The sequence below is a fragment of the Ischnura elegans genome, chromosome 1 (genome assembly GCF_921293095.1).
Source record: "Ischnura elegans chromosome 1, ioIscEleg1.1, whole genome shotgun sequence".
NCBI lineage: Eukaryota > Metazoa > Arthropoda > Insecta > Odonata > Coenagrionidae > Ischnura > Ischnura elegans.
This window is the reverse complement of record NC_060246.1, coordinates 159,347,152-159,361,528: the sequence shown is the minus strand read 5'-3', so window position 1 is coordinate 159,361,528 and position 14,377 is coordinate 159,347,152.

Genomic DNA, 14,377 nt, shown 5'->3' with positions numbered 1-14,377 from the left:
TAATCCACAAACCACTTCATCTCTTTCTTTTCATTCCCTCTATCTGTCACCATCAAGGCTTTTACTTTGACAGAACTAGATCGCACGAATATTTCTTATCTGTCCCTTGGGAGACCCCTTAACAAAAATATGGCCAAGGTATGATCATTAAACGTCACACCTGCCTTCCCTACCTTCCGACTCAAGTCTATCACTTTCGCCACATATTCCCTCATTGTCATATCATCTCCATTTCTAATTGTAGTTAGTTCCTCCAAAAACTCGATCTGATTATACACGTCGAATTTTTCGTGCATAATCTGTAAAAATTTCCATGCCTTCTTAGCTGTCACGCACACTCCGATATAATCAACGTATCTATCACTCACCGATAAAAGAATGTGATCAAGGCCAGAATGGTTCTTCTTCCTCTGAGCACTATCGAGTCTGGCCTCGGAATCTTCCGTGGAGAAGCCAGGATCGACGGCATCCCAACAACCTTTGTGCATTAGAAATGCCTTGCTTTTTACCGACCAAGCGAAATAATTTTCATCCGTCAGCATAATTCCTTTCTCTAAATACCTATTTTCCTCCACTTTCACTCCAAAAGTTTGTATCACTCCAAGACGACAACCAAAAAAAAGTGCTTCCTCAAAAACACAACTCCCACAAAAGCAACCGATATACACAACTCTCTCAATATTTAATTTCCATCACGCACTTACACAAATAATTACACACCACATTAGCATGGTAAATGAAAGTAATTGAGATCGTGTATCCAACATGTGTAATATGCAGTGCTACAGACTTTTCCTGTGATGGGTCGATGGAAACTTTTTGGCAGCCCATAACTGCTTTACAGTCTTGATTTCACCTATTTCTGCTGTTTTTATTTTATTCACTACTTTAACACCTAATTTGCCGCATGTTTAATAGCTTCTGTGAATATTCATGCTCGTTTGAAGTACATTTTATCTCCTTGATTGCTTTTTCTTATAGTTTTATATCATCTTTACTGACAAGAATTATTATTTCATATCATACTAATTTATTGATATTTCCAGAGCTTCTGAATATTGCGCTATGTTGAAATGTGCGAAGTAATGACAATTATGCTGGCATTTCAATCACTCAGGTTGAGTTTAGGCTTAGACCGTTTGGGCGATAAACATCCACTCACGGTCTACAAAGAGAGACTAAACTGAAACGCCTGTTCGGTCTTAAGTCCTTCAGTATTTAATTTCCCGTGATTCATTATATAAAAATTTCGTGACTTTTTACATCAATACCAATGGGAATTATTGCAGGAAAAAATCATTTTATTTGTCCGGGATTCCAACCTGGAATTCTCATTGGCCGTTCAGGTACGCATTGTTGGATAATCACTCCAAAACTCACAAAATATCGGTTGCGAGGGATAAAATAAACCTCACCATTATAAGTTGTTTCCAGTTGTGCTCTGAAAAACAAAAACGAATCACTTTATTCATTACTAAAACAAAACATTATCAAAACCCTTACACAAATAATTACACACCACATTAGCATAGTAAATAAAAGTAATTGATATCGTATATCCAAATCCTCCCCTCGATCACAATTAATTTACAATACAAAAAAAAGGAACACTTCACTGACGTAAAACAAAAAAAATTAATCAGAAGGCAATTCTCTGAATCCTAATTTGGGAATTACTTCCTTTATCCTTTGCCCAGTTAAAACTTTGGTTAGGATATCAGATAAATTATCCCAAGATGAACAATAAACAAATTCCACTACCTCTTTCAAAAACATACAATCCTTATGTACATGCTTGGTTCTTTCAGATACCATTTCACGTTTTGTCTGACTAATAGCACCAGTATTGTTAGCAAAAATCCTACATGGCTAAGGCAAAAACTTATCTGTTGGATCTCAACAAGCAAACTAGTCAGCTAGATGACTTCCTTGGTTGCCTCTATCATGGCCATTGACTCTGCTTTTACTGTGGACAAAGCTACTCTCCCTTGTTTAGAAGTTTTCCAACTTCAAACACCACCCGCCAGGATTACAACATTACCACTGAAAGATCTTCTATCGATTCTATTGTTGGCCCAATCATACTTCAATAGGTTTATTTTTCTGGGAATAGTGCAATGGCAAGCGCTCGGTATACTTCGGCTGCTATCTGGATAAGCATTGCAATAAATAGCATATGCTATTCCACAGGTCATTATTGCAACGACCCCGTATTCTGAATGACGTGTAGTAATAATTTTGTTCGGAATAGCATCATGCTATTTCTTGCGCGAGCAATTTGGAAGCTCCACCGCTTCCCGTATGAAAAACTTTCTGAACAGTTTTCGCAACCAATGAGGGAGAAGATATTTTATATATTTTTCTGTATTTAACGGAAGATTGCCTTGCAATTACAAATAAATATAACACTTTGAAAATCTCATTTAGGAAATCATCTGTTAGTTGTGGTTGTGATAAATCACAATGGCTTCAGGCAGGTGGGTTAGGTCATAATTTTATGGTTATAATGATGATTTATCGGGCATAAATATAGAATCATTTACCTATATCCGATCAGTCCTTTATCATGAGATAAATGTTATGCGAAATAATAATTGAAAGCTAAATATGTTTGATTTTCTTCGTAATTGTGTTAGGCTTCGAAGTCTGTTTGTTCGTTGCATGTCAAAATAAATATGTATCAACTTTTATTGGTTTGCTCGTGACGATATAGCTTTACTGTGTGAACTAGAAGCTTTCGTTTCTAATACTAGCTTTATATTATATGACTCCCTAATTTCAGTATTCATTCTCTGTTTAGGAAATGAAGTAGGTGGCAAGGTCACAGCTGTGCTCTCATGTATTATGATGGAATAGTATCGATATTTCAGCTGCAGATTTGGAAAAAGCAGAGGGAGGTGATGGTGAATTTGAGGATGGATGGAACAGCTGTGAAAAAGTGAATCTAACAATAGTGAATCATGTGGAAGTGCTGTTGTGTCACTTATTATTGTTTTCGTATCAGCTGATTTTAATATGCTCACTGAAATTTTTGATAGACCCTGAACTGTGCCGATATACTGAAACTTAATCGTGTGAATAACTTACTTGCCTATAGAGGAAATAATTTGTATTGAATTACGCATGATATATATTGCATTAATGATGTATGTACATGGATATTCCATTAAACGTTTGTGGTGAATCATATTTGTTCAGAAACTTTATTGGTGCTCGGAGAAATCCTTTGTTTTCAAGCAAGCAATTAAAGTTGACTGCCCGTGTTATAATTTAGTAAATTTTAAGTTTTAATTGTGTACTTGCCTATAGAGGAAGCAATTTCTATTGAATTCAAAATGATACATACTGCATTAATGATGTAGGTACATGGATGTATTTTGATGTTAAATCATCTCTGAACAATTCGCCGACTGAGGAGCATGGTTGCAGTGCAATCCACAATTCCAGGACTGCTTAATGCATTATTGTATGCTGGAATTGGCAACTTCACCTTGGGTAAATAAATAAATTAAAGCCAGGTTAGTGGCGCAAGGCTATAAATAAGTGTATGGTACCAATTACCATGAAACTTCAAGTCCGGTTCGAGAAAGAAAGTCTGTAATAATATTAATTTACATTGCTGTGGAAAACTGTTGGGAGCTTGAACATTTGGATATTGTAGGTACCTACCTGAGTAGTAAACTAGATGAGATTGTGTACATATTTATGCCTGAAGGTATTGACGTAGATAGAGGCATATATGTTTGTAAATTAAAGAAAAGCCTTTGTGGATTAAAACAGCCAGGAAGAAATGGGTACGAATTTCTCAGTGGAACTCTGATATCTTTAGGGTTTATGAAGTGTATGAGTGACCCTTATGTTTATGTAAGGAAAGGAAGCATTGTTTGTACACATGTAGATGACTTTTTGATTACTGGTGAGAAGGAAGAAATTTCCATCTTTAAAGAAAAAATTTCAAAACTTGTCCAAGTGAAGGACCTTGGTGCTGTTAATTCTTTTATCTATTCAGAGACCGAAAGGTGACGCCATAATTATCAGTCAGAAGGGCTTTATAAAATCAGTACTAAATGATTTTTATGTCTGAATGTAAAGGTGGTACTTGCCCACTGCAAGTAGGGGCAAATTTTGAGTTGAAAGGGGACGGTGAAAGTTTCTGCAAGGAAACATTTCAAAGTGCTAGCCTATTGTATTTCAGTACTAATACCCGCCCTCAAATAGCAAATACGGTGTGTAAGTTTAGTCAATGCTGTGGAAACCAACAGAATTGGAATGGAGTGAATAAACAAATTCCACATCATCTTTCAAAAACATGACCTAGTGGTTATGATTAACATTCAAGATATAAACTCCTAAATAAATATTGAATAGATAAAAATAAGACATCCATCTCAGTGCAGTGGATATATTGGCATTGGTAATCACTTCAACACATCAATTTGTACCGTCACTACAAAGTCACTCGCAACATCAATAATAGCCACTGAATCAGAGTTTTGTCTTCTCACTAGTAATTACTTCATGCAAAATAAGATTTCAAGAGAAATAAAATTATCAAGCGTATGCGACACAGCATATGCGTCCTTGCTATTCCGTCCCTATACGGTGCTTTAATCGTAGGCATTTAAACCACCCAGGGTGTTTTAATTTAGAGGCACTTCAGATTTTGTGCAGACATGAAGTAAAATATTTTTTTGAATCTTATCACTATGCAAAAAAAATCCAAAAAAAATATATTATATAAACAATTGTTTAAATTTTATAATTATGAATACGTACGGTATATGTCTGAATATAGTCCCCCCTTTTTTTCCAAAAATGCCCATGGTAAAAGTGAAGGGGGGGACTATATTCAAATGCATTTTTTTAACTTTTCCGGAAACTGAAGCCTCAAAATTAGGGGGGGGGGACTATATTCAGAGGGGGACTATATTCGTATTAATACGGTGCTTACAATTTTCAGACCCATTAACTTTTTCCTGCTCCTCTTACCCGATGGTTAATAGTTGACCTGTGTGTGATACTGCTCAAAACAGGGTTCTAAGCAGAGTGTAGGGTGTTCCTGGGCAGTTTTTGCATCTATATCTTGTCTCTTTTCTCTTTCCGTTTTTTGTGCACACAACACACTTTCTTCTTCCAACCTTAAATGTCTCAGTTTTCGGGTTTCGTTGAACAAAATGCTGCCCGGTGGAACGTACATTCCGTATCAATATCAGAGGGCCGTCCTTTGCGCTGTTCTAAATTCTGTCCGTGATACTTAGCAATTATTTTGTTCACTAAGCTCATTCTGAATGCTAGGTGATCTTTGTTATTACCAGCCTTACGGTATAAAATGTACGCGTTTAACACAGCGGTATTAACTAAGTGATTGAATAATTTCTTGTACCACACTTTTGTCCTTTTTCTTTCCAGCAGGAACGATTCTAAAAGTTGATCTTTTAAATCTACATCGCCCATATATTTATTATATTCTGTTACACACATAGGTTTGTTTACACATTCTAGCCCGCCCTTTCGACTTACGGGTTGCATTTGGTCTGAATGCTTTGTAGTCAGCAATGCAACATCGCGTTTATCCTTCCACTTCAAAGCAACCAATTTCCCACACTTTGCACTAACAACTTCTCCTTTCTTTAGTTTCTTTTTGAGGTTTACTGGCATACCTTTACGCGTGATTTTCACGGTTCCAACAGCATCTGTTGTCCTCTGAACTAACCTATGGAAAAGATCGGGACTACTGTAAAAATTGTCCATATAAACTCATCTACCAGAGTCTAATAGTTTCTCACACAAACTTAGAACAACTTTAGTTGATAAAAGATCTGTGTCCTTTGTGATTTCACAGCCCAATTTTGTCCCTGACCCACAGTAAATAATAAAATTCCATAAATACCCTGTGGAGTCACAAAGTTCAAACAATTTTATCCCAAACCGGGAAGCTTTCATGGGAATATACTGTTTCTATGACAGTCTACCTTTCCACAACAACAAAGACTCATCTACACTGATTTCCTTGCCGGGTATATACACTTTTTGGAACTTATTTTTCCAATATTCACTAATTGGTAAAATTTTATACAGTTTTGGATCCTTTTTTACAAATTCCTCATCGGTATTATCTACAAAATGGAGAAATTTGGTGAGCTATGAAAATCTTTGCTCACTCATTACATTTGGAAAAAATGGAGTCTCTAATAAATGCTTTCTGCTAAAATACATTCTGAGGCTTGGTTTCTGAATTATTCCCATCAACATCAGCAAACCTAAATACATACACCCTTATTTCCCCCAGAGTTGTGGGGACCCACTTTTGGAAGCGCGATTTTTTTTGCTTAGTAATTTTCTCTTTCTCACGAGCAAGAAACTGTGCTGCGTAGCGGTTTGTCTCAGTCACTATAATTGAAATTATTTCATCATCAAAAAATAACTCAAAGTATGCCAAGGGATCATCTATACACGGAATGGGCAATATTTGTTTTTCCCACTAATTCACACGCAAAAGGTTGAGGAGGGTCAGCACTGTCGATCTCTTGCCAATTATTTTCTTGACGATTCACAGAAAAATGAGAAGGTCCTTCGCTCTCTTCGGAACTGGAATCCAGAGAGTATCCAATTGAAATTTCCGAAGTAGTATCTGAGCATCCTGCGCTCTCTTCTTCCAAAGCGTCAAGCACTTGCTCATCGCACAACTCACGCGAGCTAGAAGCCATGGTCAACTTAAGAGGGGTACAGATATGGAGTGGATTCAAGGCCGAAAAAAAAATATAAAAAATCACCAAAGCAAGCGTAGGGATGAAAACACCCCAACCCTTAGCCTCAAACATCGTAAATAAGATACCAAGATGCGGGGATGCTGGCCGGTCTTCGAGGCTCCGTGAGGCGTTGAGTTACAATGCCTGGACGGACCATGCCTTCACTATCATTGCCTCGATGAAAGAGAAAGGAAACGATGAGGCAGAGAAGCAGATGATAATGAACCAGAGACGAAAGCATTCAGCATCCCCACACGTCACACACAATCGCTAAGAAAGAACATAACCAGAGCTTGATTGTAAGGATATCTTTCATTAGCATCCACCAGACGCTGACCCTAGAGGAAGCGTTTCTTTCCTGACATCAGCTAGAAAAAAATATTCTAAAAAATACGAGAACGCAAACACAGACCACACAGGGGCACAGAACGATTGCAGGCAGATGTGTCTCACATATATACTCACTAAAAGTACATATATGGAAGCTTAAGAGATAGGAATACCTAATGAAACATTCAGATGCATAGGGTGCGTCGCGCACGCTTGAGGCATGGCAATCGGACGACACAAACGCTGTGTCGCACACGCTGAGAGAACGACCACGGGCATTTAAAGTCACGCTTGAGGGGTTAATAGGCGGCAGCACAGTACATAAAAACAAAATACTCACTGAATGCCATTTTAACTGAATATTTGTATTACTAATACCTCCCCTCATTCAGGGATTACTTTAAAAAAACTATCTTTCTTAAAATACAAAAGACACAAAGTATGTTCATAAAGACTCAATGGCATGCATAACACATATGTCTATGAACAATACAATAAACTGAGTATGATCCACAACACCGACATTCTCTGCACACCTTTTAACCTAGGCTCCTGAAAGGCTCTTAGTCAAAAAATCTGCAGTATAGTCCTCTGATGGTACATACTGGAGAGAAATTTCACCTTTCTTAACAGCTTCCCCAACATAATTTAATATTACTACAAAATGCTTGCTTCTTTCGTTTACCATATCATTCTTAGAAATATATATAGTCCCCTGGTTGTCACAAAAAAATCTTATAAATCTTAGAGATAAGCCTGTCTTGTTTTACCTCACAAAAGAAAGATTTCATTCACTGAATCTCACACAAGCATTCATAGACAGCAATATACTCAGCATGAGTGCTTGAACTTGCAACACATTTCTGCTTCCGGCTTTTCCATGATATTGCACCTCCTCCCATGGTAATAACATACCCTGAGATGGATCTAGAATAAGATCTATTCCCGGCCCAGTCCGAATCACAATAGCATGAGAACCTTCCCCCCTTTCTAAAACAAGTTTGTAATGACGTTTTATTCTAATATTTCATGACATGTTTCACTCCATTCCAATTCTGTTGGTTTCCACAGCATTGACTAAACTTACACACCGTATTTGCTATTTGAGGGCGGGTATTAGTACTGAAATACAATAGGCTAGCACTTTGAAATGTTTCCTTGCAGAAACTTTCACCGTCCCCTTTCAACTCAAAATTTGCCCCTACTTGCAGTGGGCAAGTACCACCTTTACATTCAGACATAAAAATCATTTAGTACTGATTTTATAAAGCCCTTCTGACTGATAATTATGGCGTCACCTTTCGGTCTCTGAATAGATAAAAGAATTAACAGCACCAAGGTCCTTCACTTGGACAAGTTTTGAAATTTTTTCTTTAAAGATGGAAATTTCTTCCTTCTCACCAGTAATCAAAAAGTCATCTACATGTGTACAAACAATGCTTCCTTTCCTTACATAAACATAAGGGTCACTCATACACTTCATAAACCCTAAAGATATCAGAGTTCCACTGAGAAATTCGTACCCATTTCTTCCTGGCTGTTTTAATCCACAAAGGCTTTTCTTTAATTTACAAACATATATGCCTCTATCTACGTCAATACCTTCAGGCATAAATATGTACACAATCTCATCTAGTTTACTACTCAGGTAGGTACCTACCCACACAGCACACGGACACCTTTCGGACATCCGGTGATTGTCCGCCAAGTGGCCTATGGACATCCTACGGACAGCCGAATTCATACAAAATGATGTCCGCTGCAAGTCCGCATGTCAGTAAAAAAGGTGGCCTATGGACGACCTGAAATTGTCCGCTCTGGACACCTTCAGGACACGTTTAGGTTAGGATTGCATTTTGTTCGATACTAATAAATAATAGGTCCAGACAAGAATTTAAATAAATAAGGCATCAATTTCATGCACAATATTTATTTGGCTTCTTAAAACAGTACAATGCCAGAAACTACATACGATTTATTTAACTTTCTTCTTCCCCTGTAACCTCTCCTTGGCGTGCCTTAGCCAGCTTTGGATGGCAACCTCCACATCCTTTTCAGGGGCTGTCTTGCTCTCCTGCACTGCTCCTGTAATAATGAAGTATATAAACATTTCATTGTAGCAAGAAATTGTATCTTGTACGTAACAAGCAGATTACATAAGACAGGACGCTACAGTCTTATTAGTCACATGTTTAACATTCTTAAGGTTTCAAAATTAGGAAACCTGTCCATTACAGGCTGAATACATTTTACAAACTTTTCTTCGACTTTTTCTTGTTCTTAAATAAGAAAAGATTTTGAGTAAAATTATTAATGTGTTAGTAATGTATATATTATGATTAAGAACATTTTTCATAGAACAATTGTTGAACTAGATTTTAATCCCAAATATGAGAAGACTGTTGCCTGTTAGACCCTGGTGCACCATCTAGAAAAAAATTCTTTGATCCATCCTTGCCAGACAGCTTAGTAGAGGTCTCGAAAAAGATATTGGAAAAAGCATTCAAATGGAGGATAATATTTCTGAACAATTGGTCTCCCCTTGAAGATTATGACTACACTAGAGTGAATTGTGGAGGTGAAGAAAAGTGTTACATAAGCTGGAGCTAAGGAAGACTAATGCAGAAGAGCTGAATATGATATAGGAGTAAAGGAAACTAGAAAATTTAAAGGAGGAAGTTTAAGTGAACTAGATCTCTTGGGATTAGTGTGAAAACAGCCACACTGATTTGGCACACAAACCACTTAGCTGCATTGGCCGAGATGCAACTTAAAAAAATAGAAAACTAGCAAAAACTTGCTGTAGTGAAGGCCATTCCATGATTTAGATCTCCAAATTCTTCCAATCTTAATAATTAAAATAGATCTTCTAATGTAGTCTGGTATCAAGGCAAAAGTGACAACCTAGCTCACTGGCAATATTCACATTTCGACAGAGACATAACAGGGGAATAGCAGCTAAGGCCTGCTGTGAGCTACTGAAATTTCTATAGCTCCTACAAAAACACCTACTTCAAAACATCTTAGTTAGCTAGAGCTACTAGAAAATAGTAGCTTCTGTAGTACTGTGCAACTACCATCCCTGTTGAATAAGTTATCCCATTCTTAAGTTCTACAGGTGCTATACATCGAACTTTTATAGAGCATGAGATCCTTTTCAACCACGTTTTTGGTAATTATACCTCCCATATGCAGAACAAAAATTGTTTTCAAATGTTTGAATTACTTGGTAGTGGAATCTGCATCTGAAAATAATACATAACAATACTATTTTCTCTACCTTTAGCATGGAAGGGTGAACCTTGTATTACAAGATGTTTAATAATTATTTAAATTTACTTTATATGAGCTCCCTTTACAGGAGCAACTTGCCAAAAAAGTATCCAGGCCAAAATTATTCCTCCTTGCTCAAACCTATATAATAATCAAACGAATACTTACACCTCTCTCACATGCCTCGCTTTAGCATGTTCCAGCCAACTCTTCACTGTAACTTCCACACTAGAATTGGTGGCTGTATCGTCCTGGTTAAATGCAACATCTGTAAAGAATGAAGACAAATAAGTATACAGACAATTATAAGAAGAGAGACATACAAACTTATAAATAGAGATAGGAAATAAATAAAAATACAGATGAACTATTTTTATTCAACTCCACTACATGAAAGCTATAGTCAGTAAATGCCTCCAGGTAAATATATCAGGTTCACGATACTCTACACCAAAATGTGTACCGATGGCTGTACGAAAAGATGCACAAGTTCTATTTTCTGGGTATAAGATTTCATGCAGCAGTTTGAGCAAATAAATGAACCATGAAACATAGCCTTAAGGTTTGTTTACACAATATATCACTTACAATTAGACCTTGTTTAGATTCATCCCGAGTTTCTTACAGTCGTCCTATAGTTTCCACTAAATTAAATGCATGGATGACTAATAGCACAGTTACTTAGTTTGTAGTTAAATTAGTTTATATTTTATTAGGTTAGCAAAGTGTAAAAAGGCTAAACATTGGTGGTTATCCTATCATAACATTATTGTTCTTTTTCGATGCGTGCGTAACTATACATATCGAAAGAAATCACACGGTGTAGTCCGATTTCAAAGAATTAATAATTTACGTGAAACCTATTAATCATACATGCGTGTTGCAAAATCCCCCGGTTACACGTAAGTACAATTCCTAGTTATATTTATTGCCAAGAACCCTACTTGATTTGATTTAGGAACGGAACCAAACGGACCGTCGGGACTTCCAACAAATTCAGCCGTAGCCTACGCTATCAAAACAACAGGTTCTATTTTATGCGCTAGCACTTACATTATTTCCTATAAGTTCTCGCGTACAGAGACTATAGTACAAGAACTTCCACTTTAAATTATATCATGTAAACAAGGAACAAAAGCGAAAATTTCACCATGAACAACGGAAAAAGACGCTACCTTTAGTTGCCAAGTAACGGTTTTACCAAGACGGTAATGTTGTTCCAAGCAGAGCCATATTTTTCCTCGAGATGTTACAGGCTGAGTTATAAGAAATATAAGGAGCATGCGGAAACACTATACTGCCGCCAGTGAACGCCAAGAAAAAATTATTTAGAAGTCACATCAAACTTACTTGCAGCAGCATCTTTGTAACCGCCAAACCACCATGCTGTCTCCGGTGTTCCGTTCCGGTTCCTCTGTTGGAAAGGAGGAACGGAGGAATGTGGAGAACCATGGTAGAACACCTGAATCGCGGAGTAGCGGTAGATTCAAAATTCGTTCGCCACCAAAAAAACTAGAATTTCGATATAAAGTAAAGGTACGGCAGTACTTACCTTCTATCTTCTACTACTTCTTCTACTTGCCTATCCTTAAATTGGACAATTACAATTTCTAATCTGGGAATGAGGCCATCGATGCCGTGATAATTTTAGGAGAATTCTTACCATTAAAAATTAAAATGAATTTAAAGCGTTATGTTTCATTAAAATACTTTCCAATCAATCGCCTCTGAGATTTTTTAATCCCTAGAGAGTAAATATTAATTAATCAATAAGTTGAAAGAGTTCATTTAACCTGTAGGAATGGAATGTCCCCGAGACGGCTACGCGACGTCCGCAGGACATTGGTACATAATATAAAATTTCAGTAAAAATCGATAAATTCCATTATTCCTGTTGTTAATTTTTGTAAAAGTTGCTAAATTTGTTTAAATTTAAGTAATTTTTATAATCATGAAAAGTACGGGTTTATTGTTCATCCAACGCTTCTCAACCGTACAACATGCGGAAATTTTTAATTTTTTGAAAGTTTCTAAAATTGTTGCTAAATTTATTTAAACTTTAAAAATTGTTATAACTAATGTAGAGAGTCATAAGTTCGTTCAATTGTTGTTGTTTAACCCGTGAGGCATGTAGAAATTTTTAACGCTCGTAAATGTTACTTAAATTGTTGCTAACTTTGTTTAAACTTAATTAATTGTTATAAACAATATAAAACTTAAAAATAGCGTACATTTGTTGTTCTTAAACTATAGAAGCGGTAAAAATGTCAATTTTTTTTTGTTAAATAGTTTATAATTTCCTCCGAGTCCACACTCCAACAAGAGGATTACATTTGGTTACCTAAAATAATCCTCAAAATATCTCTTCCTCCACGAAAAATTTCCTCTTCCTCGATCGGGAGGAAGTATTCTGGCTTCAGAAACGAGAGAGAGTTTTTTTTCTTTCTCCCTTCTCCTATACTCCCTACTCGGAGGAGGATCACGAGACTTTCTCTCGGAGTTCCTCCTTGAGGAGGTGAGTGTTTTAAGAGGAAACCAAAACTCCCAAACCCTGCGTAATGGGACACTAGCTGGACGTCCGCTGGACATCCGAGATAGGACAGTGTGCGGACGAATGGCCAGGACAGCCGGCGGATGTCCTCTGGCTGTCCTGAAAATCCGCGGACACTGAGAGGACGCGACGGACGCGCAGCGGACGTCCTCTGGCAACGATGTGCTGTGTGGGTACAATATCCAAATGTTCAAGCTCCCAACAGTTTTCCACAGCAATGTAAATTAATATTATTACAGACTTTCTTTCTCGAACCGGACTTGAAGTTTCATGGTAATTGGTACCATACACTTATTTATAGCCTTGCGCCACTAACCTGGCTTTAATTTATTTATTTACCCAAGGTGAAGTTGCCAATTCCAGCATACAATAATGCATTAAGCAGTCCTGGAATTGTGGATTGCACTGCAACCATGCTCCTCAGTCGGCGAATTGTTCAGAGATGATTTAACATCAAAATACATCCATGTACCTACATCATTAATGCAGTATGTATCATTTTGAATTCAATAGAAATTGCTTCCTCTATAGGCAAGTACACAATTAAAACTTAAAATTTACTAAATTATAACACGGGCAGTCAACTTTAATTGCTTGCTTGAAAACAAAGGATTTCTCCGAGCACCAATAAAGTTTCTGAACAAATATGATTCACCACAAACGTTTAATGGAATATCCATGTACATACATCATTAATGCAATATATATCATGCGGAATTCAATACAAATTATTTCCTCTATAGGCAAGTAAGTTATTCACACGATTAAGTTTCAGTATATCGGCACAGTTCAGGGTCTATCAAAAATTTCAGTGAGCATATTAAAATCAGCTGATACGAAAACAATAATAAGTGACACAACAGCACTTCCACATGATTCACTATTGTTAGATTCACTTTTTCACAGCTGTTCCATCCATCCTCAAATTCACCATCACCTCCCTCTGCTTTTTCCAAATCTGCAGCTGAAATATCGATACTATTCCATCATAATACATGAGAGCACAGCTGTGACCTTGCCACCTACTTCATTTCCTAAACAGAGAATGAATACTGAAATTAGGGAGTCATATAATATAAAGCTAGTATTAGAAACGAAAGCTTCTAGTTCACACAGTAAAGCTATATCGTCACGAGCAAACCAATAAAAGTTGATACATATTTATTTTGACATGCAACGAACAAACAGACTTCGAAGCCTAACACAATTACGAAGAAAATCAAACATATTTAGCTTTCAATTATTATTTCGCATAACATTTATCTCATGATAAAGGACTGATCGGATATAGGTAAATGATTCTATATTTATGCCCGATAAATCATCATTATAACCATAAAATTATGACCTAACCCACCTGCCTGAAGCCATTGTGATTTATCACAACCACAACTAACAGATGATTTCCTAAATGAGATTTTCAAAGTGTTATATTTATTTGTAATTGCAAGGCAATCTTCCGTTAAATACAGAA